General features: G+C 37.0%; 1 protein-coding gene across 6 annotated transcripts in view; it reads left to right on the top strand.

The window, feature by feature from the left end:
- Positions 1–2,290: 2,290 nt before the first annotated feature.
- The window catches only part of LOC117418106 (heparan sulfate glucosamine 3-O-sulfotransferase 1-like), a 30,682-nt gene continuing 10,477 nt past the window's right edge, over positions 2,291–22,495 (top strand). Inside the window, exon 1 of one of the 6 annotated variants that reach the window (XM_034030706.2) lies at positions 2,291–2,367. The gene's annotated coding sequence lies outside the window, so the exon portion shown is untranslated. The other 5 variants (XM_034030703.2, XM_034030704.2, XM_034030705.2 and 2 more) reach the window with 5 other exon arrangements.

Genomic DNA, 22,495 nt, shown 5'->3' with positions numbered 1-22,495 from the left:
TAAACAGCAATTTGCTAAATAAGCCCTGGTGACAGAGATGCTTAACTGAAGAATAGGTTCCATTCAGTATGTGTTCAACTTTACCAGTTTTAGGCACTCTCCATACTTCAGTTTAGCTTGTAGCAGCATGCTACAATGAGAGCTTTGGATCAGAACATATATCCGTTATTTATTTTATTTTAATTTGTTTACATATTACTTATCCTACAATAATATATTCTGTGTGCTTCTCTGTTGTGTTTATGTGTAGATTAAGTACTATGATCTATTCCAGAAAAAAGATGAGTGTATTTCAGTATAAAGGTAGACATCAGGTGTTTTTTTTTTTTTTTTTTTTTAAATCCCTGCATTGTGGTTCCTACACAATAAGCAAAGTGGCAAAAGATTTTCATAAAGTAATGGCATGACTGTTACTTATGCCTTTTTTTAGAGTGCAAGTGCAAGTGAAAACTTAAATGCACTTTATATAAACTTGTATAGAAAAGGGAGCATTGTACAAAGAAAAAACACCTCACCGTTTTGGGTTTCATTTATTACAGTTAGGGTTGCCAACTGACCCCATAATTCTGGGACACATTTAGACAGGTCAGGTCCAAATAATAATAAGCCGATTGATTAATCAGCCAATTAATCAATTGGCCGAGCGTCGTCCGGGGGGAGGGAGGGTTAGGTCGGCCACCGCGCACCAGCGACACCTGTAGTCTGGCCGGGCGCCTGCGGGCTTGCCTGTAAGCTGCCGAGAGCTGCGTTGTCCTCCGACGCTGTAGCTCTGAGGCGGCTGCACGGTGAGTTCGCAGTGTGTAAAGAAGCGGGCGGCTGACGGCACACGCTTCGGAGGACAGCGTGTGTTGTTCTTCGCCCCTCCCGAGTCAGCGCAGGGGTGGTAGCGGTGAGCTGAGCATAATAAAATAATTGGGCATTTCAAATTAGGGAGAAAATTAAAAAAAAAAAAAAAAAAAAAACCTCCTTACAGACTTATAGAAAAATATAAACACATTTGTGTTATTGCATAAAGAAGCACTCGGAATGATTGCAAGCATGATAAAAATGTTAGAGTACAGTAAACAAAGTTATACAATTCAAAGTCTCCGAAGCACTTCGTTTTTTAACATTGGATTGTTCACGATTCAGAAAGTAGGAGTTAATTGAAGATTGGAGTACTATTTGAAAATATACCCCCACATCTTTATACTGGTGACTTTCTTTATACTTGGTCACCCGTAATTAGTCCACATCCACACCAATACACTTTGGCAGTGTTACAAAAATCAACTCAACACATTAAGTCAAAAGTAATTTAACCTACATTTATTTTCTGTGATTTCGTCCTCATGTTACTCACCTTCCATGAGCACACACACACACACACACACACACACACACACAGAGTACGGGACAGGACTACAATGTGTTTGTGCTGCTAGAGGAGTGACTTATTGTGATCTTATCTAGCAATTACTCCCATTAGGCTTCTGGTAGTATTAGGACAGCTGGTTTTGGTTTCAATACTATATTCACTATAATGGCCTTCCTTTCTTATGTATTGCTTTTGACAAACATTATATCAATGAATTAGGTTTGCCATTATCACTGTGACATATGTGTTTGATATATCAAGTAGTTCTGTCACTGTGAATCTATCCAGGTATATTCAGCCCATATCTAAACTGTATATCTTTTTATACTTCTGCTTAATAGTAAGTTTTCTTTAAGACTGGATTGATAAAATAAGGCAACAAAACATTTGCATGTTCATTTTTTTTTTTTAAAAAGGTATACACTGTAAAAAAAATAAACTAGCAAATACAATACATTCAGAACATCTACAGTAGGCTCCGTTCTAAAGAATACTATACCTTAATGAATAATTTAAATATATTAATGCTGATCTCATACTGACCTAAATAACTTACTTGACAACGGTACATGGTACTTGGTTGTTGGTCCCTAAGCTTGATTCTAAAAAAATCCATGTTTTGATCATTTGTCTTTAAAGTTCTATCCCAACCCACTGTCAGCAAAGAAAGGATCATGAAAAACAAATAAAAGCATTGGATGATTTATATGTAGCCTGAGTGGTTTAAAGGAGTCTACGTTATATAGCACAACTGTATCACTTGGCAAGCTAGGAAATGAAAACGCTCAATAATTTCAGTTCAGAATCACATAATAGTGTTGTTCTGATTTTGCACATTAAAATACATGCAATTGGCAGGTATTCTATAGTTAGTGTAAGGGTAGCCAGTAATTTAAAAAAAAAGCCATTTTAACTGATCATCTGACGCGGGACTCCTCCCTTTTGGTAATGTCTTTACTGATTGTATACGAATGGGCTGTCGTGATTGTTGATGAGGTTCAGTGCAGACGGTAAGGGATGGTGTTAAACTAAGGACTCGGGGGAGGAAACGGTATTTTTTCTGTACCCTTCGCTTGTCTCTGGCTTTGAATTCATTAATAATGAAGAGGCTGCTGTTTTTAATTTGTTTCTTTGGGAGAGACAGTGGTATAACTGGCTGCAACCTTAGCTCCTGCAGACTGGGGTGAAAAGTGAGTGGTTCGGTTCAGCTGCGGCTAACATTAAGTGTGACGGCGATGACTTAGAGATTCCTTCAGAGCCACTGGCTTCAAGGTAACGTCAGGGTTTGTTCAACTGAGAGTAAGTTATTGCAATTTATATTATATCTCAGCAAGATAAATACAGCATTGGCGTTTAATACAAAATACCATATTACATAACGGACTGGCATTTAAAGTACAAAGATTTGCAAAAAAATGTTTATAAACGATAGTAAGTATTATTATTATTATTATTATTATTATTATTATTATTATTATTATTATTGTTGTTGTTGTTGTTGTTGTTGTTGTTGTTGTTGTTGTTGTTTATTACAGTTGTAATTTACGGGTTAAACTTTATTTTAACCAGTTCATGATTTTATGGCGATATTACAGTACTATTTTGGGGCATTTGACTGAATTACCTTAAATTGTTATCTACCTTAGCAAACCTCTATGGGCATTTGTACACAGAGAACTGAATATATATATATATATATATATATATATATATATATATATATATATATATATATATATATATATATATATATAAAGTAGTAAAGATAATAACAACTCATGCACTTTGTACCCATGTTATTATTATATAACCACACTAACACACAAGAACTGCACTCGCCTACTTACTGTATCAGCATGAAGGATTCTCTTGTTTATTTATTTATTTATTTATTTATTTATTTATTTATTTTGCTTGAAAGGTACCACGCTTCTAACATCATTTATATATGTTTAAATTTAAGAAGGGGACTGAAACTTTTGGCTCCGAGAAAACCAATAGGCTTTGATACGGTTTTGTTTTATTAACAGTTTAGCAGCTTTGTGATACAGCGGATTCTTTGCTGTAAATAAATAAGCAAATTTTAACAAGCGTCCGACTCGTTTATAATTGTGTAATGGCAAAATCAATTACAGATGAAGCATGAAATGTCTCTTTAACTTTATGGTTTACGGTTCCAACTGTGCACTTAAGTGTTTAGGGAATTGGATGAGTATTATCTTGTGCAAGTATTGCATTCACATTCTTGAACACAGAGGATACGCCAACAAAGAATTCAGTTCTGCAACATGGGTGAGTGAAGGGTGGCTGTATTTCGATAGTGTTTTAAAATGGCTCGATACTGTGTGTGTGTGTGTGTGTGTGTGTGTGTGTGTGTGTGTGTGTGTGTGTGTGTGTTTCTTTTTTGGCGTTTACTGGTTGTTAAGAACAAGTGACCGCTTAGTTTAGTTGACTATAAATAAAGTAATAAAACAAATATATTTACATTACATATATCCATTGTAAAGCTGAATTATTACTAGTGTTCTAGAATGTAGTACTTTATATATGTATGTGTGTGTGTGTGTGTGTGTGTGTGTGTGTGTATCAGAGACTACCATTGAATTAACTTTAATCTCTCATAGGAGTCTTTTCCTGCAGATAATTGCATAGAGCTGTACTGCATCTGTGTACTGTATGAATCTTAGCAATAGCAAATTACTAAAAGCACATTTTTAATATGTGAACTCATTCAACACAGGTGTATAATTACTGCTATGATTATAAAGTCATTTTTATTATATATTTTGCAATATTGCTGTGGAAATAACCCATTCCTGAACTGTATGCCACTTGTCAAGGGCTGCTGTGTGTTCCTATGAAAATATAGCAGTTTTTTTTTTTTGTTTATCTTGACAAATGGTACCATAGTATGCAGTTAATTCAATAGCACTTACAGGGGGTCTGCGACAAGGTCCTTTATGACGCATACACATAGTCCTATAATCTTGTTGCCTACAATTTGGTGACACCTTTTTTATCTCCCCCATAACAGCACAAAGTGGCTAACTGACTTTAAAATCACCTTGTATAGCGCCGTATTTTAGGTCAAGATCATATAAAAATGTATAAGACTGAGGGGGGAATAAAAACATGATTTTAGTCAAGAGCTTGTAAAATGCCATGAAACCAGTCTGTAAAACTGAATCGCATCTTGTGCCAATAACAGACCAGGGCTTCTACAGACTGCAATCCAAACCTTCAACCAGACATTACATTAAAGTCAGGGCTTGCCGCTGCGTATCACATTTCGTATAACTCACGATTATAAAATGAACAGGATCATTTTTATATCACTTTCAGTTCAAATCCAGACACCATTAATGCAAAGTTACTGTGTCACAAATGTTCAAAATGCATTACGTGTTCTGTAGTATCCTCAAATGGGAAAAACAATGAACAGTGTTGAGAAGGCACATTTTAGTATGCCTTTTAACACTATATGTTTCCCATTGGTGTTTTCAAGCAGAGGGGAATTATTGATCCCTTTGTTAACAGCACACAGTACAATTAAAGTGGTAGAAAAGGGTTAGTGATGCTGTACAGCAGGTTTGTGAGTTGAAAGGAATTCCTCCTACTAAAAATTATTCGGAAATGAATACATAAAAATTGGCAAGTTTGAAAAATTACTAAGGAGAACATCACGGTAAATAGATTAAAAAAAACTGATAATCAATAACTGAAAATGTACTTATCATCCAGCCCTACGTGTATGAAAGCTGAGTCAGGTAACAGCAAGCCACCCATTTTGTAAGGAGGTCTAATTGTGGTTGCATTGAATATACCTAAACTGTAAAAGAAGACTTCAAAGTTTCCTGATAATTGGTGGCATCAAGCTATTGAAGATCAATGAATGCTATTGCCACCTTACCCAGATACAGTATCTGCATGCATGGATATTATACATTCTGTCTAATCAGTATCCAAAACAGATATAACACTATTAATTCACTTTGAAAGTTTCATTCTCACAGTTTTACATAAAGCCCTAGATGAACAATGTGCTAGGGGCTGGTAGAAATCTAAGTGGCAGGGCCTCCCACATCACAGTTTTTTTTTTTTTTTTTTTGGTTTCATTTACTGCTTGTGAGGTAGCTCAGGGCTGGCTGTACTTGCACAAAGAATAAAGAAGAGCTTCTGTTTCCATGTGTAGCCTCCCCTGGACTCTGCTCTTCGAGGGAAACAAATCAGTATTTGACATGTGCGACGGCGAATGAAGCGAGTGAGGGAAAGCTCATTATTTTCATACTCTGCTGCACTCTTTGAATGGCTCACAGTTTATCGAAAGCTAGATGTAAAAGTAAACTAAAGCATATTTACCATATGAAAGGAGGCCTTGGGGTAAGAGCTGGTAGGTAGGCTGTATTTTATTTGGGGTCTGTGGGGATCAAATGTAATGCATGGTGTTTAGTTAACAGTACAAGCATGTATAAATTTGATTATTGATTTATTCTAGAAGAGGTTGCTTGTTTTGTTATTATTATTAACAACATTTATTTTTGTAGTTCATCTTAGTGGGACGACACATAGTAATACATACCATAATAATGATAATAATAATAATGTTATGCATGTGATTTATATGCTATAAAGAATAGAAAAAGCTCAAGGAAATACTCTGTTTCAAGATGTAAATGTATTCAGAATTTGGCTAGAAAATGTTGACAAAGGCCCTTTGGAAATGATAAGCCATCATAAAAGCAGCAGTATTTTTCAGCATAATGTGTGTGAGTTTCAGTACAGTTTTCTAATGTCTAAGTTTAATTAATATTCTGTCATACATTATGCAAGAACAACGTACGGGCAAAACAAGATCCAAAACCTATAGGTGCTACTGTTTGGATTTCAAATTCAATTACGAGTGTTATTCTAACTTTCATTCTTTTGAGTGTGGTCACTGGAGGGCATTGCCAGAGATTACACACATAGGGACTCCCTACCTCTGCTATACATGAGGGCAACTAACAAGATTTTAGATCAGCCTTTAGATCAGAGAGATGTTAGTATGATGGATAGCTTGTAAGAGCATGAAATCCTATATCAAGTGCTTGTTTATGATGGGAAAGCATCATATAGCTTCTCTGGAGATCTCATTTAGCATGTAGTTTTAGCATTTAGAGATAATCCCCCTTTACATTGTTATATCTGGCTGTGAACCTTCTAAGAGTGAGCGCTCGTATGCCATAATGGCAGAGCAAGTCTTTCCTTCTATCAGGTGGTTATAAATTATTAAAACATCACTGCCAGTTACTGTATGGGGAACTGGACTCGTACTGTAATTTGCATATTAATAAATAGTTGTATTATGTATTTATGTGTAAGTAAAGCCACGCTGAGCTAGAACTGGTAATTCTACTCATTTCTAAGATACCATGCCTGTGTTAAATTGATAATGAATGTCAAAGATACCGGTTTTTTTTTCTCATTGGAAATAATGCCTGAACCTCATAATCAGCCTTCAATTTTATTTGATGCTGATTGCTTCATAAGGTTCTCAGATGACAAGCTTTGTAATTTCTTCCATTTTAAAATGATTATTGATTATTATTATTATTATTATTATTATTATTATTATTATTATTATTATTATTATTATTATTATTATTATTATTAGAATAATAACAATAATACACTTTCAGTAACAAAGAAACCATGTTTTTCTTTACAAATCTGTTTATGTGCATTTTCTGTTGATATTTGAACATTTTAAAGCCATTATGCTTTGCTTTTGATGTACTCTAACTTAATTTGCAAGAAATTAGCCTTCAAATCAATGTTTAATTTATTATTGTTTGTTATCGATTTTTGTGAACAAGCCTCCTTTTTATGTTTTATTCCCTGTGATACGGGGATGTATGTTTTACACAGACGGTTCTTGCAGATTGGTAGTGCTTGAAGCTAAATGAGAGATGTTCTTGAACATGGAAGAGATCTTTGACTTGAAAATGAGCTCATGTTTATTAAACATGCCCTTCTTCCTCCTTCATTTGGTTTCTGTGTTGGATCCGGTACAGAATAGTTCAAGAAATAATTTTAATTTAAATACATTTCACTAAAATGGGCTGTAATGGTATACAGGCAATTTCACTTGAAGGAAACCTGAGGATAATGAGAACTGTTTAGCTGAGCTGCTGCTTGATATGGTGATAAGAAGGTACCCCTGCAACGCATTTTCCCAAGGAGGATGAACTCACATCTGATACATGTACAAATGATACAGCAGGTCCTCTTCTGAAACTGTTACAAAAATGAACAAAATTGGGTCCTTAACAGTGTTAACAGAAATGAAATGAAGAAATCCATCTCTCTACTGCCAGTAATATATCCATATCTCCAGATCAGGGGATCGTTTCTCTCAACTCTCAATCAATTATGGCCTTTTTCTATATTTCAGTCTAATTGCAACAGGGATTGTGTTTCAATACGACAGGTAGGCTAGATAAAGCTACCCCATTCTACATGTCCTTTATCTGAAGATATAGGAACCATGCAACACAAGGAAAACGTTTAGTTAGAATGGAAATCTTGGAAATCACTTGTGTGTTATTTATATAAATAACACACATTGTATGTGTAATGTATGTGTGTGACGGGGGTGGGTGGGGGGGTGTTACATAACTGTAAATATTGTTTAGAACCACAGTGGTATACATTGACATTAGGAATGTTTTGCCAAGGTCTGTCTGCGCTATGCAAAAGAGCCAGGTCCCACCTCTTGGGTCTTAATTAAAGGGTATATAAGGACCTTTTTATTTTATTGTGTTACATGTTCCCATGGGTTGCTACAGCTGTTTATGTAAGGTGTGTGTGTATTGATTTATTTTTATTTTATTTTTTTTTTACATGGAAATAACTCACGTGTAGGGGGGGCATGCAAAAAATCACCCAAAGATATTTTTGGATAGATGTTGATGAGATCTACAAGAATTAAGCAAAACATTTTGGAATCCGATTTTGGATTTTTGGCAGATTTTTGAAGTTGCATTTGTCATGCATTCAAGCATTTCTTATGGTCACTTTGCTGAGGCTAAAGTACCAGATAGTCCTAACCGAACTGGCGTTGTTCTTCAATATTGCATTTCTGGGGTTAGATCTAAAGTAAAAAGTGACAGGGTGTGCTTCCAGTGGCATTAGTTTGGAGCTGAGGGGTTATTGTGTGTGGAACTTAGATTTCTTTGTTTTGTGACACATTTGAAACTTAAAACTTCTGTCTGCTCGATTTTTGCAGAAAATTATAATTTTGTGATCCAAGACGCTGCCCAAGGGTTTCACTGGGACAGTTCTCAGGCAACACTCCATCCGTTTGTGTTCTACTTCCGTCAGGACGGTGAACTTAAGCACATGAGTGTTGCAGTGATGAGTAATGCATTTCAGAAGGAGGTAATTCCTTTGATCAAGAGGGAGGTCCCTGACTTGAAACATATACATTACTTCAGTGACGGAGCTGCTAGGCAGTACAAGTACTGTAAAAACTTCATCAGCCTTAGCTTTCATCAGCAAGACTTTACTATTACCGCAGAATGGCATTTCTTTGCCACATCACACAGAAAAAGTCTGTACTATTAAGGCAAGAGCAGCACAAGCTAGTCTTCAAGGCAACATCATATTTACCCTATACCAGCTGTATGAATGGGCAAAAGGACACGGGACCGGTGTACAGGTTATGTTCACCTCTCAAGAACAGGTTGAAGAGAACCACCCTCTCCTTAATGCCAGGTATGATGACACCCTAGCCATCACTTTCTCCAGGGAAGCACACCACTTTGTTCCCAATACCCCAGGCAAGATAAAGGTCTAATTTACCAGTGAAAGTATGGAATTCCATGTGGTGACAGTGTTGAAAGGCGCAGTTGTCCAGGAGGGTCCAGCTCAGCTGTGTCTACTAGTTGGGTGACTGGGTGAAGGTGTTGTATGAAAATAAAATGTTCCCTGGAGAAGTTGAGAACGTCTCTGATGATGGAGCACAAGTGAAGGTTATGCATCTGGCCGGACCTAACACCTTCAAGTGACCCTTCCCTGAGGACAGACTGTTCTATGAATGGAAGAACACTGTGAAGAAAATCTCTCTCCCCGTTCCAGTTCACGTTTAAAATGTTTACGATCCTTTCCTTTTTTCATGGTTATATACCAGGGGTGGCCAAACTTCCTGACCCTACGAGCCACATACTAAAATTTCCATATGGTCAAACACGTACTGTAAAACATGAAATGTTTGCGAGAGAAAGACACTTTAAATACTAGCATTGTTGTGCAGTACAGTAGTTGCCATCTCTTGATGGCAGCAAAATACACAAGAACAAGGGATAGAACATTGCCTACACAGTTTCTGTGCAATTTGTATTGTACTATAGATCTACTACAGTGTATTAAACTTTAAATTTAACACCATGGTGTTTTTCCATTATTTCTGTTTATACTGTATGTATTACGCACTTTAAATAAAATATTTTCAGTTATTATGAAGCAAAATACAATAACTGACCTGATTTCACCAAAAGCACCACATAAAAACACACATTTTTGTAAGGATTCTTTTTGACAAGCTTTTCCCTTGAAGATCTGAATGCTGGGTTTAAAAAAAAAGGCGTGTTTTTTTTGTATGACTGCTGCATGTATTAAATACTGTTGAGCTTTGTGGATGACAAATGCACTGTATTTATTTTTAAAGGGATTACAGTACCTGCTCATGACGAAACGTAAGATTAAATATAATATTAATTTTAGACCTGCAATATAACATTTGAACATGCATGTTCTAGTCTAGTGTCAACACTCCAATTTTATAAAAAGATTCATTCATCTGAATAAGGACGTTTGGCACGAGGTATATTCCATGCTTGCCATACAAAACTCGCTTGAGTCGTTAAACCAGCTTCTTTACTGAACACTGAAAGCAGCATCTGCCTTAAGCCTGATCCATGAGGATATTCAGATGAAAATGTGTTTTCGTGACATTTGACGTTACTCACCTTGTTGTACAGGCTACAGTGTACGATTTATTGTAGATGAGACAGACACAAGTTTACCAGTTTTCAGTGAAAGCGAACGTCGTGTTTATTTTTACTTTCTCACTTTTCGTTTTTGTTTATTATTCTTTCTTCAGTTCATTCGAGCCGCAAAGAGTGCGTCACCCAGCATTTCACGGGAGCCGATTTGAAGCCAAAAGTGTTTCACAAAATTTGGAAAAGTGGTCCCTAAGATTCTCACAGCAATACTAACATTTTAGGACCCATATCCCCTACAGGAGTTTTTTCTAGAAAGCCCTAGTCGAACAAGGTGCTACACATGATGGTAGCGTCTAAGTTGAGCCCAAGGTGATTTTTCTGGTCACTTTTTCACTTTAGGTTGACCTTTGCCAGGTCACAGCTCAAAGGGGAAATAATACAAAAAAATGATTAGCATTTCTTAACTCATCGGGCCCAAAAAACCCCCAGGTGAATTTTGCTAGCAAAATCTGAGATGGTCGGGCAACAAAGTGCCCCTTTTCTGGTTGAGCTGACGTGGAATGACCATGAATAAGATTTTTTGGTAAATAACCCCCTAAATGCGTATATTACTGGGGGCCCTTTCACCCAACTCAGACCACTTGCTTACTCTATACCTTAGTATCCCTGAATAGATCATTAAATTATTCTCAAAAATATGTGTTTAATGAGCAATACATCTGACAAGTGCAGCAGTCCCCAAACATGCTAACCATTTTCTGTGAATGCAGAGCCACTTTATTGTCCAATGTATCCTACTCAGACCCCTTGCATACCAAATATTGGGGTATTCCTAAATAGATAATTTATTTTAAATATTATCCATTTAGACTGGATAAGACATTTGTTATTTATTCTAACCCCACCCCCCACTCAAAACGTGTTTCTGCAATTGCAACCCTAGAGACTGGCATTCATGTATATAATTATTTTTGTTTTTCAAAATTATATCTCTGGAAGTGTTGCAAACGCAGCAGGTTGTTTCTGCATTAGCTCCAGGCTGCTAAATCTGTAACACTATGGAGCCAATGAGTGAATGCTAATGAGATACTTACTATCTTTTTTTAGAATAAAACTACTGCATAGTTCAATTGGCTCAAGTCATGAGTTCAGTTTTATTTCATCATGTCATGTTAAAACGCCTTAATTCATCACTGTGAACCATAGCTGGGATATTCATTTATTTTACCAGACCAGTGAGTACACATTGTGAATGTTTGGAGGAGTTCAGTTATTTTATTAACAGCACTCGTTGAAGCTATCAGAAGTTACTTTGTTTTTTTTTCCATTGTCTTGAGATAATGGGACTCCATTTCTGGAGATAATGATTCAATAAATGTCTACAGATAACTGAGAGCCATATGTTCTTTAATGAAATGTATGTGCCCCAAAGGGCGAACTCACACCCCGGTAAATTAAATTGACTGTAGTCGGAGATAAAGAGTAAGACGCTTTAAATGCTTTTTGAATTACTTTAGGTTACATGCACCTTGCTTGTTTATAGTGTTTGCAATCAATGAGTGGTTCTGTTACTTCAGTATTGAGTAATCTCTTTTTTCTAAATCTGCCTTTACCTGGCTTTGAGCTTGTCTGGAGAAAATGATGTGGCTGAACAGCTTTCGTCATTCTATTCAAACTCAAAGCCAGGTACAGGCAGATTTTAATGTAAAAAAAATAATAATAATCAATAAAAATGATAGTTGAAACAATGTATGTATACAGCACAATAAATACTAATACAGAATTATTTCCAGTTTAAACACACTTGTTTGATAAAACAGGACTTTTAATTTGCCCGTGGGATGATACATATGTGAAAAGTAATGATTCAGGCTTATCCAAAGTTTATTAAACAATACATCAACGGAAGGATATGTTGACTTTGTTCATAAAAGATTCAGCTTTCTTGAAATATGTTTTCATTATGAGTGGTGTTCTGATAATACAGCTTAATTTACTTTCAGCTATTCAGCCTCAGTGAATTGTTAATTAAGGAACACATTCATTAGGCCATGAATGGCATTTTAATAGAACAAAAGCAATCTTTTTTCCCTGCAATTTATAGGATACTTTCTGTATTTGTAAGCTGAATTTAGAAATGAAAATAGCATGCAGAAATAATGTATTTATATTTTATTTTAAAAAAAATCAGATTCCAAGTTTCTTTCATTTTTGATGAGGTGAAAAAAATGAAGTACATTGTATTGTTTCAGGCGGTCAGTTAACATATATCATGCAAAACCAACTGTGATTCCTGAATTGGCTTTTATCTTAATTTAATTAATTATTTGATAAGTTTTGATTCACAGTAGATTATTTCTGCAATATTTTTCCAAATGTCAAAGTTGCTAGATAATGTTGGTGTTATAAATTCATTCTGTCAGCTACTATACATCTGTTGATGAACCCCAGTGTGCATTTTTTAATGTAAAATAATCCATTGCCATCCTTTGCGACGAGAGCATCATGACTGGCTTAGAGAGATGGTACGAGAGACGGGCGTTGTATTTGAAATGCTGCTCAGCCGGCCATGGTTTATTTACTCAGAAATCACAGACATTTTAATACATGTAGTGAATTGTCGCTTCAACAAAAAAAAAATCCTGTGCTACCACTAATGATAGTGGGCTGACAATGTGCATGTGCGCAGGACCACTCTCTATCGAGCTAGTTCCTATGCAGTCACAAAACCAAGTTGTTTCTATTTTTGTAACATAATCCAGTTACCTGTTTACCTTGGTTAAGATGCAAGGCTTGCAAAGCCTACTGATCCTGACTCGTTTCAAGGAACAAAGCTAACAAAGCTGCACAAGGAACAAAGCTAACAGAGCGCCTGATCCTTTCCAGATTATTAATCAGTTTTCTTCCAAAACACCAGCTTCCCCACTGAGCTGTGCCCACAGTTCAGTTGAGGATGTGCTGCACCTGCACCCAACACTTCTCCCATTTGGAACCGTTTCAATCCAGTAGCTGACTCCAAGTTCAAGTCCAGGTTGGGTCCTTGCCTCCAGGGTTCAGTAGCTTGGTAACGTCCATTGCTTAGATAAGTTTGATATTGTCATACTGACCATGGTGGGTTACAGTGGTGAGACGGTATTCAAACTGCATTTCAAATTGGGTAGAAACATTTTGAAATGATAAATTGAAATACTATATCTCCCTGGAGTAAAAAAAAAAAAGAACAGTATTGCATTACCTTATAAATAAGAGAGAAACACATTTCCGTACAGTAGAATGTGTTTGGCACACTCATTTATAAATAATGTTATATGGACAAATAGAAAGTATATTTTGCCTATGAATACATTTCATGGAATGTTTGATTGAACATTTTAATATTTGTCCCCGCACTACTGCAATGTGCTTAGTAATAATGATAATTTTCCAGAAAGTCCTGTTGAGATTAATATCCAGGAAACCAAGACCAAATCATGAAAGTGAAGGGTGGTAATAAAGTAACGTGGCTTCTTCACGCTTCTGTTGTGGAAAATAAATATTCATAACACTGAAAGTGGAAACACCAAAGGATAAGCAAAAAGACTACCACCCCGAGTCTACAAGACGTATTGCTTTAAATGTAAAAACATGTTTTCTTTTTTTTCCATAGCAGTAGCGCCAAGTAACACACTGAAGACCTCTGTACATCAATCAGTTAAAACCTCTCCACAGCTGGACCCTGGTTCATCCAAGCACATAACCAACTCTCTGTTGCTAGAATATACAATATTATACAAAAAGTGTTGATTCAGATGTTTAATTTAGATTTAAACATACTTTTCCCATACATTGTATTTCTTATATAATCAGAATACTCCATGAATATTCACAGAGTGAGGTGTTTATTTCACTAATAAGGACAGCCATAGAAAACCCACTCGGCCCCTCAGATGCCTGTTCGTGGAATAACTACTGTACAGTTCTTCATGGAGTATTCTCTGTATATCCATTCAGATAAATATTACAACTTTTCAATTCAAAACTTATTATCTGGCTTGAGATAAAATCCTCAAGTGAAACATCTGAAATCAAGACTTGTTTCCCCCAGTACATTTCTAGTTATCGGGCATTTACACTCAAAATGGCTTGTACCATGCCTAATTAACAAACACATTTCACACATCCATTGACTGTAAACATGAGGAATTGACGAGACAGCAGGATGTCAACGTTGCAAGACAACTGGTGTGTTTAAAATGACAGAAAAAGTTATATTCATTGAAAGGTTTTTTTTTCTATAATAACCAGAAGCTTTTTTCCTTTTTTAAACTCTGATTTATTATCATTACCCTTGGTAAACTCTTGAAGTGTCCAAATGGTTTCTTGCAGAGAAACACTTATAGCTGTATATTTTAGTGATGGCCCGGGTCAGGGAAATCTATCGCAGTATAAGTAATAAAGTGGGAATAAATGTCTTCATTAGAGACGTTGCAGGCAGATTTATCACAATATATTGAGTGCTTAATTGTAATGTTACATTGGCTGGGTTAACATAGGGGCAATTTCCATGGAAAAAGATAAATAAATCTGACATTTTTCTCACTCAGTTTTGGTAGTACTTTCAGGTTGTGCGTGTTTCCATGTATTTTTTTATTTTTTTTTAGCCAGAGAAATTGTCATTCCAAATGCAAATAACCTAATTAATATTAAAATATGGGAGGGTATATTTAAATATTTGTGTCTTGAGTTCCAATTCGGCCTTGCGCGACTGCTTAAACTGGGTTTCCAAACACTCAAAGTGCAGCCTGCCTCATTTGGCCACAGACAAAATGTAATAAAAAAAAGCACAGGGGAAAAAATAAAATAAAATGCAGACATAGCATTAAACAAAACATTCAGTAATGGAATGTATTATTTGCTAAACATTTTTGACTGCATATATATTTATTATAAACCTATTATACCCTAGTAATAATAATAATAATAATAATAATAATAATAATAATAATTACAAGACATACCTGATCCTGCAGTGACAATACAAGGCTCTCGCCACTAGAATGTGGTTATAATATAATATATTTTGTTCTTGTTGTTATTGATGAACCAGTATATTGGTAGTCTTTTAGTTCAACGCATTTCTCAGTGCTGTCCACCAGGACTTCTGGAACTTCGTTATAGTATATTAGTCTTGCAACAAGCTGCTTTTAAGAACTGTATTTGTCTTTTTTGATAAATTCGTGGAACCGTTTTTTTTTCTTTTTCTTGTTTTCGTACTTTAAAACAAATCTTGCTCAATGAATTGTCGGTAGATGGCAGCAATAATACAGCGATAACAAATTTTTGTGTACGTGACTTTTTAGGTACCCATGATAGATGATATTTAAGCTACTGTGTGGAGTAGTGGTTAGGGCTCTGGACTCTTGACAGGAGGGTTGTGGGTTCAATCCCAGGTGGGGGACACTGCTGCTGGACCCTTGAGCAAGGTACTTTACCTAGATTGCTCCAGTAAAAACCCAATTGTGTAAATGGGTAATTGTATGTAAAAATAATGTGATATCTGTATAATGTATAATGTGATATCTTGTAACAATTGTAAGTCGCCCTGGATAAGGGTGTCTGCTAAGAAATAAATAATAATAAATCTTATTGCTAAGGAGGACAGAGCAATCTAGGCTAAAGCAATCAGTTATCTGATGGCCAATGTTGAAGATAACAAAAGTGTAAAGTAGGGCTTTGTTATTTATTTATGTATTTATTGCAAAGATTTATTTTTATTTGTAGTAGCTTCAGTATTTTTTATAACCTTGCTTATAAAACATCTTAACTACAAAGCACTTTTTGAGTCAAATGGCAATAATCTGAAACGTTGAATAAATGGTGTCACGTAAAAATAAAAATAAAAAAACACTGAAAGAAGAGGTCTTTAAATGCCTCGTACTGACACTTTTTTCCCTATTTGGTCAAAGAAGCTTCCCAATAAAGGATTGCTTGACACGGCCTTCAGTTATAGTACAAAGTTGCATGAGGTTACGTCACAAACAGGATTTACACTTCTGAAGTCTCGTAAACATAATGTACGACTTCCAGACATGTTTCCATGCAAAAAAAAAAGTTTGTGGTCAATTGTACAGCTTTTTAGCATAAGAAGACGATTTACCCACCCCTTAAAGTCATACAATGTTTTAGATGCACACTTTCTATAGCGTGTGGAATGTGTGTGGTACGTGCGTGCTGTGTCACATAAATAATGACGACTTTCTAAGCTGCATGGAAACCCGGCCATAGATGCAGACAGGGCTTGTGTACTGTGGGTCATTTGCTTCAAAATTCAAGTGAAGAGCAATAAAAGTCAGTGTACAAGTGAAGAAACAGCACTTCAGACAGAGCACTTTTTTACTAATGGTTTGACTTTAATCCTTAAACTGGTCATACCTTTATACACTCAATCATGATGCTCAGTAATACAAAAATAAGCCTCCCTAAATGTCATTAAACATTTGTCTATCATAACTTACTGAATAGTATTGCTGAATATATAAATCAGACTGGAATTATATTAGTACTGACTGCCTTTATTTTTTAATTGATACATTTAGTGCTTTATGTCATTCTAATTGTTTTTTTACATTCCACTTTACTATTTTATGGTGTTTAGAATATTATGCTTTAGCAAGAGAAGACCCACACACTCAATCCTCTGTCTTATTGAGGTGCATACTGTGTTAGCACATACAGTTTAATTTGAGGAATGACCGCACAAGCTAGCATTTTATCTAAATCTGCCTTTACCAAGCTTTCAGCTTGTCTGGGCTTATCAAGGTTTGCCATGTTTTAATATGCTTTACAATACCTCTCTGGGCTTTAAAATGCTTACCTGTGCTTTACCATACTTTCACTATGCTTTATTACGCTCTGATTTTAATGTTTGGGATAGGGTTGGCACAGTTGAAAGGTCACATTGATTAATTACAGAGAACACCAAACTCACATTGCTTGAGACCAGAGCTCAATTTGAACTAAAGTGAGAGGCCAACATTCTGAAAGTATGTTCTGCACAGTGTAGAATCCGTTAAGGTTATAACTACTTCTGGTTATAACTGCTTCTGGTTATATACAGTGCCTTGCATAAGTATTCACCCCCCTTGGACTTTTCCACATTTTGTAGTGTTACAACCTGGAATTAAAATGGATTTAATTGGGATTTTTACCATTTGATTTACACAACATACTTAACACTTTGAAGGTGCAAAATATTTTTTATTGTGACACAAAACTTAATTAAACAAAAAAAAGACATTTGTTGGTTGCATAAGTATTCACCCCCCTGAGTCAATACTTGGTAGAAGCACCTTTGGCAGCAATTACAGCTGTGAGTCTTTTTGGGTAAGTCTGTACCAGCTTTGCACATCTGGATCCTGCAATTTTTGCCCATTCTTCTTGGCAAAATTGCTCAAGCTCTGTCAAGTTGAATGGGGACCGTTGATGAACAGCAATTTTCAAGTCTTGCCACAGATTCTCAATCGGATTGAGGTCTGGGTTTTGACTGGGCCATTCTAAGACATTCAGGTTCTTGTTTTTAAACCACTCCAGTGTAGCTTTGGCTGTGTGTTTAGGGTCATTGTCCTGCTGGAAGGTGAACCTCCACCCCAGTCCCAGGTCTCTTGCAGACTGAAACAGGTTTTCCTCTAGAATTTCCCTGTATTTGGCTCCATCCATCTTGCCCTCAATCCTGACCAGTTTCCCAGTCCCTGCCGATGAAAAGCATCCCCATAACATGATGCTGCCACCACCATGCTTCACCATGGGGATGGTGTTCTCAGGGTGATGAGCAGTGTTGGCTTTGCGCCACACATAGCGTTTTGCGCTTCAGCCAAAAAGTTCAATTTTGGTCTCATCAGACCAGAGAACCTTTTCCACATGTTTGCTGTGTCTCCCACATGCCTTTTGGCAAAATCCAAATGGGATTTGATATGGGTTTTTTTCAGCAATGGCTTTCTTCTCGCCACTCTTCCATAAAGCCCAGCTTTGTGGAGCGTCCGGGTTATAGTTGTCCCATGGATGGTTTCTCCCATCTCAGCTGTGGATCTCTCCAGCTCCTTCAGAGTTACCATTGGCCTCTTGGTTGCTTCTCTGACTAATGCCCTCCTTACCTGGTCACTGAGTTGTGGTGGTGTGAGTTGGGGTGAATACTTATGCAAGGCACTGTATATATATACACTAAATTATCTTTATTATTAATGAAAGCTATTCCAAAATTAAAAAATACCCACAGACCAGTAAACAAGCATAGATAACTTTTTAATATAGAGCCTGTAAAAACTCTATGGTTCCATTCAAACCATAAATAATCTCACAGGTGACATAGCCGAGGGAACAGCTTGTTTGAAACGTGTCAAGGACATTTATTTGTGGCAAAGTGGTTTGTAGTGCACAGGTGTAGAGGTGATGCAGTGCTTAATAACAACAGGCCAACAACAGTTCAATGGTGAAAACGAAGGTTTTTTTTTGTTTCTTTAAATAATAAGACTGACTATACACAGCGATGTGTAAAGCCAGTCAAAACCACGGGGTTCAGTTCCGAAACAATAATAACACACACTATACACAGACACGGTCACGAACCCCAACAGTGAGTGCTCCTTGTGTAAGTGGGGAATTATACAGTAACAGTGAAACAGTAGTGCAGTGCCGTCCTGGATTGATGCTGGCTGAATAGCAACATCTCCCTGATTTAGTCTTCTATGAATGATAAGGTTGACAATTAATAGACAGACAGATACAACACGACAAAAACTCAAGGTTCCTTTCAGTTTTTTCTGTCCTTTACAGGTCTTTCACAACCATAACAAAGGAACAGGTCTCTCGGCCACACACCCTGATATACCTTCAGTCACGCCCTCTTTGGTAGCGAGTGCAAGCACGTCTCATTCAATCCATGACTGATACATCGCCTACCGCAGTAAGGTGCTGACTTCTAGTATTGTGGCTTCGCCCCCTTTTTGGATGGCCGACTTCCGACTGACCCGAAATGAACTGTCAAACCACCCAGTCCGGGGCACACTGTTCCTGTTATACCGTGTCCTCACAGGTCGGGAGGGAGATTGTTGACTGGGATTCATTCACTCTCTGTCACAGTGATATAAGTTTTTTTTTACCCCAGCTTCCTGTTCATCTTCTTGTTCTATCCCTTCATTCATTCAGACCCATTGAAATGAATAAACAAACCGTATTGTTTTGAGTTCTGTTTTACTTACTACAATACCGCTTTCTAGTTTAACTTTGAAAACTTTTGAATTAATATAATATTAACATCTACATCTACATCATAATCATATGTTGCCCTAGACTTGGGCATTACATAAAATGTTATTTTTGAACAGTAATGAAAAAAATATATATATTGAAACAAAAAAGTATAACATGCAAAAGGTAATGTTAAGATAATTTTCCTTTTAAATTCATGTATAGTTGTGGATGAGATTTTGAGCACTTTGATTTGAGGTGCATTTAGATGCTGAGTACCCTCCTGTGTAAAGATATGGAATGGCATTTTAATAGCTAATTATTGGAGAAAATAGCCTGAAAAACAAATGCAGCGATAATGCAAGCTTGTGTTTTTCTCTATTGAAGAGGAGTTTGGCATAAACTGCAAATTAAAATGTCCTTTCAAATGACAGCTTTTCTTATCCTTCTTTGTTGATGTACATCTGTTGCCTAATTTTATGTGAATAAAAAACAGATGTCCCCAAATTGTGCTTAAAACAATTAGTATGACCCATTAATATGCAATATATTTATTGTGCTACACTTTCATGAAAATGCTTAGTTTGCAGTGTAGTTCAGCAGAGATAGAATGCATCTAATGATACAGAGGCATCCTCGTGAGGGGTGATTGTATAGGTTTGCTAATATCTCATAAACCATTTCACCTGGCAACTTTACATTTTCAGTGTTAGTATCTTATATTTGAAACATTAATAAAGGTACAACATTGCAGAGCATCCCACTCCACCATGTTGCACAGTCACTTCACATGCAGATAAAGTCTGTATTAGTATGAGGGCACCAGGAATTGCACAAATTAGTTCACATGCTGGGATTCAAGTGAATGATTAATGTATATATAGATGCAGGAATCACTCACTCTGGGTTGGGTGTTTGGTGAGGATAGAACGAGGGTCGGGAGGTACAGAAAATACTCACAATTGCTATTTGTGCTGAATTTAAATCAGCACGTTACTTGTTTTTGGTTTGTCTCGCTGTGTTTGCTTAGTGTCTGTTTGTTTTGGCCAACGTGACATTTATTTTGGTGTCTCAGTGTTTTGTTTTGTTTAAATCTTTTATTTATAAGAAACTAGCGCAACAGCCCAATTCACTTACCACTCTATGTACTGCATTTCCTGGCCTGACTTAATAACCAGTCAGTCTGTTCACATGGTGTCAGAACCGGGATAACAGTGCCTCCAAGACTCAAGCCAGGAGAAGTAATACCGCCTAGGGCTGCCGAGCCTGCAAAGTCTAGGGCTGCCGAGCCTGCAAAGCCTAGGGCTGCCACACCTGCATCGCCTAGGGCTGCTAAGCCTGCATCGCATGAGGAGGCCTGCTAGCCGTCGCCTGGGGAGGCCTGCTCGCCGTTGCCTGGGAAGGCCTGCTTGCCGTTGCCTGGGTATGCTTGTTTGCCGTCGCCAGGGAGGCCTGTCCATCACTGCCTGGGGGTCATTTGCTGCTGACCCCCGGGGATTTGATGTGGCCTCTGACAGAGTGGGCCACACAGCTTTCTGCCTTTCTGCTGCCAGCGCTGCCACTGGCAGCATGTCCACTACCACACCTGCTTGTGCTGGAGAGTCAACCTTGGAGCTGTTAGCATCTCCACTGACAGCATTGCCTTGCCGACTGCCAACGTTGCGACGGGTAGCATTACAGCTGCCGGAGTGGGTCAACCCACTGTCAGCCTTTTCACTGCCAGCAGGGCCATGGGAGGAGGATTTTGCCCCACTGTTAGCATGTCCGCTGACAGCATTGCCATTGGAGGAGGACCTTGACGTCACCACCAGCCCGCCAGTTCACATACTCCCAAATACTTTATATACACACAGGCATATTGAATTGCAATACTGTTACTTTTTTTTTTACTTGCAGAAATTTAAATATATTCTTTTTTTGAGATCTTTTTTTTTGGGGGGGAACAAACAGCACATTACAAGAGCAAAAACAGGACCCTAAGTTCCAATTTTCCAGCCACCCTTCTACCCACCTACCCATAGCTACCCCCCTCTCCCCCCAAGGACCTCGAGAACCCACATCACTCCCTGTTAGCAAATAGTACAACCAACATAGAAATTTAAATATATTCAAAAGCACTATGTTACTGTCAAACCTACCCATGTCTTTTGGATTTTCAATGACAATTGCAAAATACAAAATGACTAACCAATCTTAGAAATTGAATTCCAAATGTACTGTATATTTGGTTATGTGTGAGCGAAGCCACATTCACAAAGGCCAATAAAAGTGGACAGTTTACAATTTGTTTGAAAATAACAATCAGCCCGTCTACAGAGTCAATAAAACAAGGTTTTGAAATCCAATTTCTTGCCCTTTATTGTCTTCAGTATCCTTATAGATATGTACTATGCCACATGGTAAAAGCTCAGAAAAATGTATTAGAGCACAGTAAAACACTAAAATAATATTTGTTGAAATAACATGGTAAAACACTGTAAATGCATAGGAAATAGGAATAGCAAAACCGTGACTAACTGCAAAATGAGTGTGCAAATGTACCATGGTACCCTTTTGTAATGGTTTTACAGTTTATTATCTTCTATTTGAAATATTATTGAATTTATAACATAGCAGAGTATCCCACTGATGATGATTAATGGTTGTGCGTCTCCATTCTAGATAAAAAAAATAAAAAAATAATGCTGCAGTGTTCCGCCTTTACGCTAGATGGTGAAGTCTAATGTTGAAGAGATGGAAATTGCAGACTCTATTCCCTAAGGAATGGAAATAAGAAATAAAGTATTTAGGTCTAGTCACGGTTTTAATCTTAATTGAGTGCTGGTTGCATCAGGATATCTTATTTTATTATGCACATCAAGTTCTAGGCATAGGTGTGTTTCTTAAGGAATCAACCCTGGTGGTCTAGTGGTTAGGATTCTGCACTCTCCCC

Source organism: Acipenser ruthenus, chromosome 13, assembly GCF_902713425.1.
Source record: "Acipenser ruthenus chromosome 13, fAciRut3.2 maternal haplotype, whole genome shotgun sequence".
NCBI lineage: Eukaryota > Metazoa > Chordata > Actinopteri > Acipenseriformes > Acipenseridae > Acipenser > Acipenser ruthenus.
The sequence above is the reverse complement of the archived record's forward strand: the minus strand, read 5'-3'. Positions and strand labels throughout refer to the sequence as shown.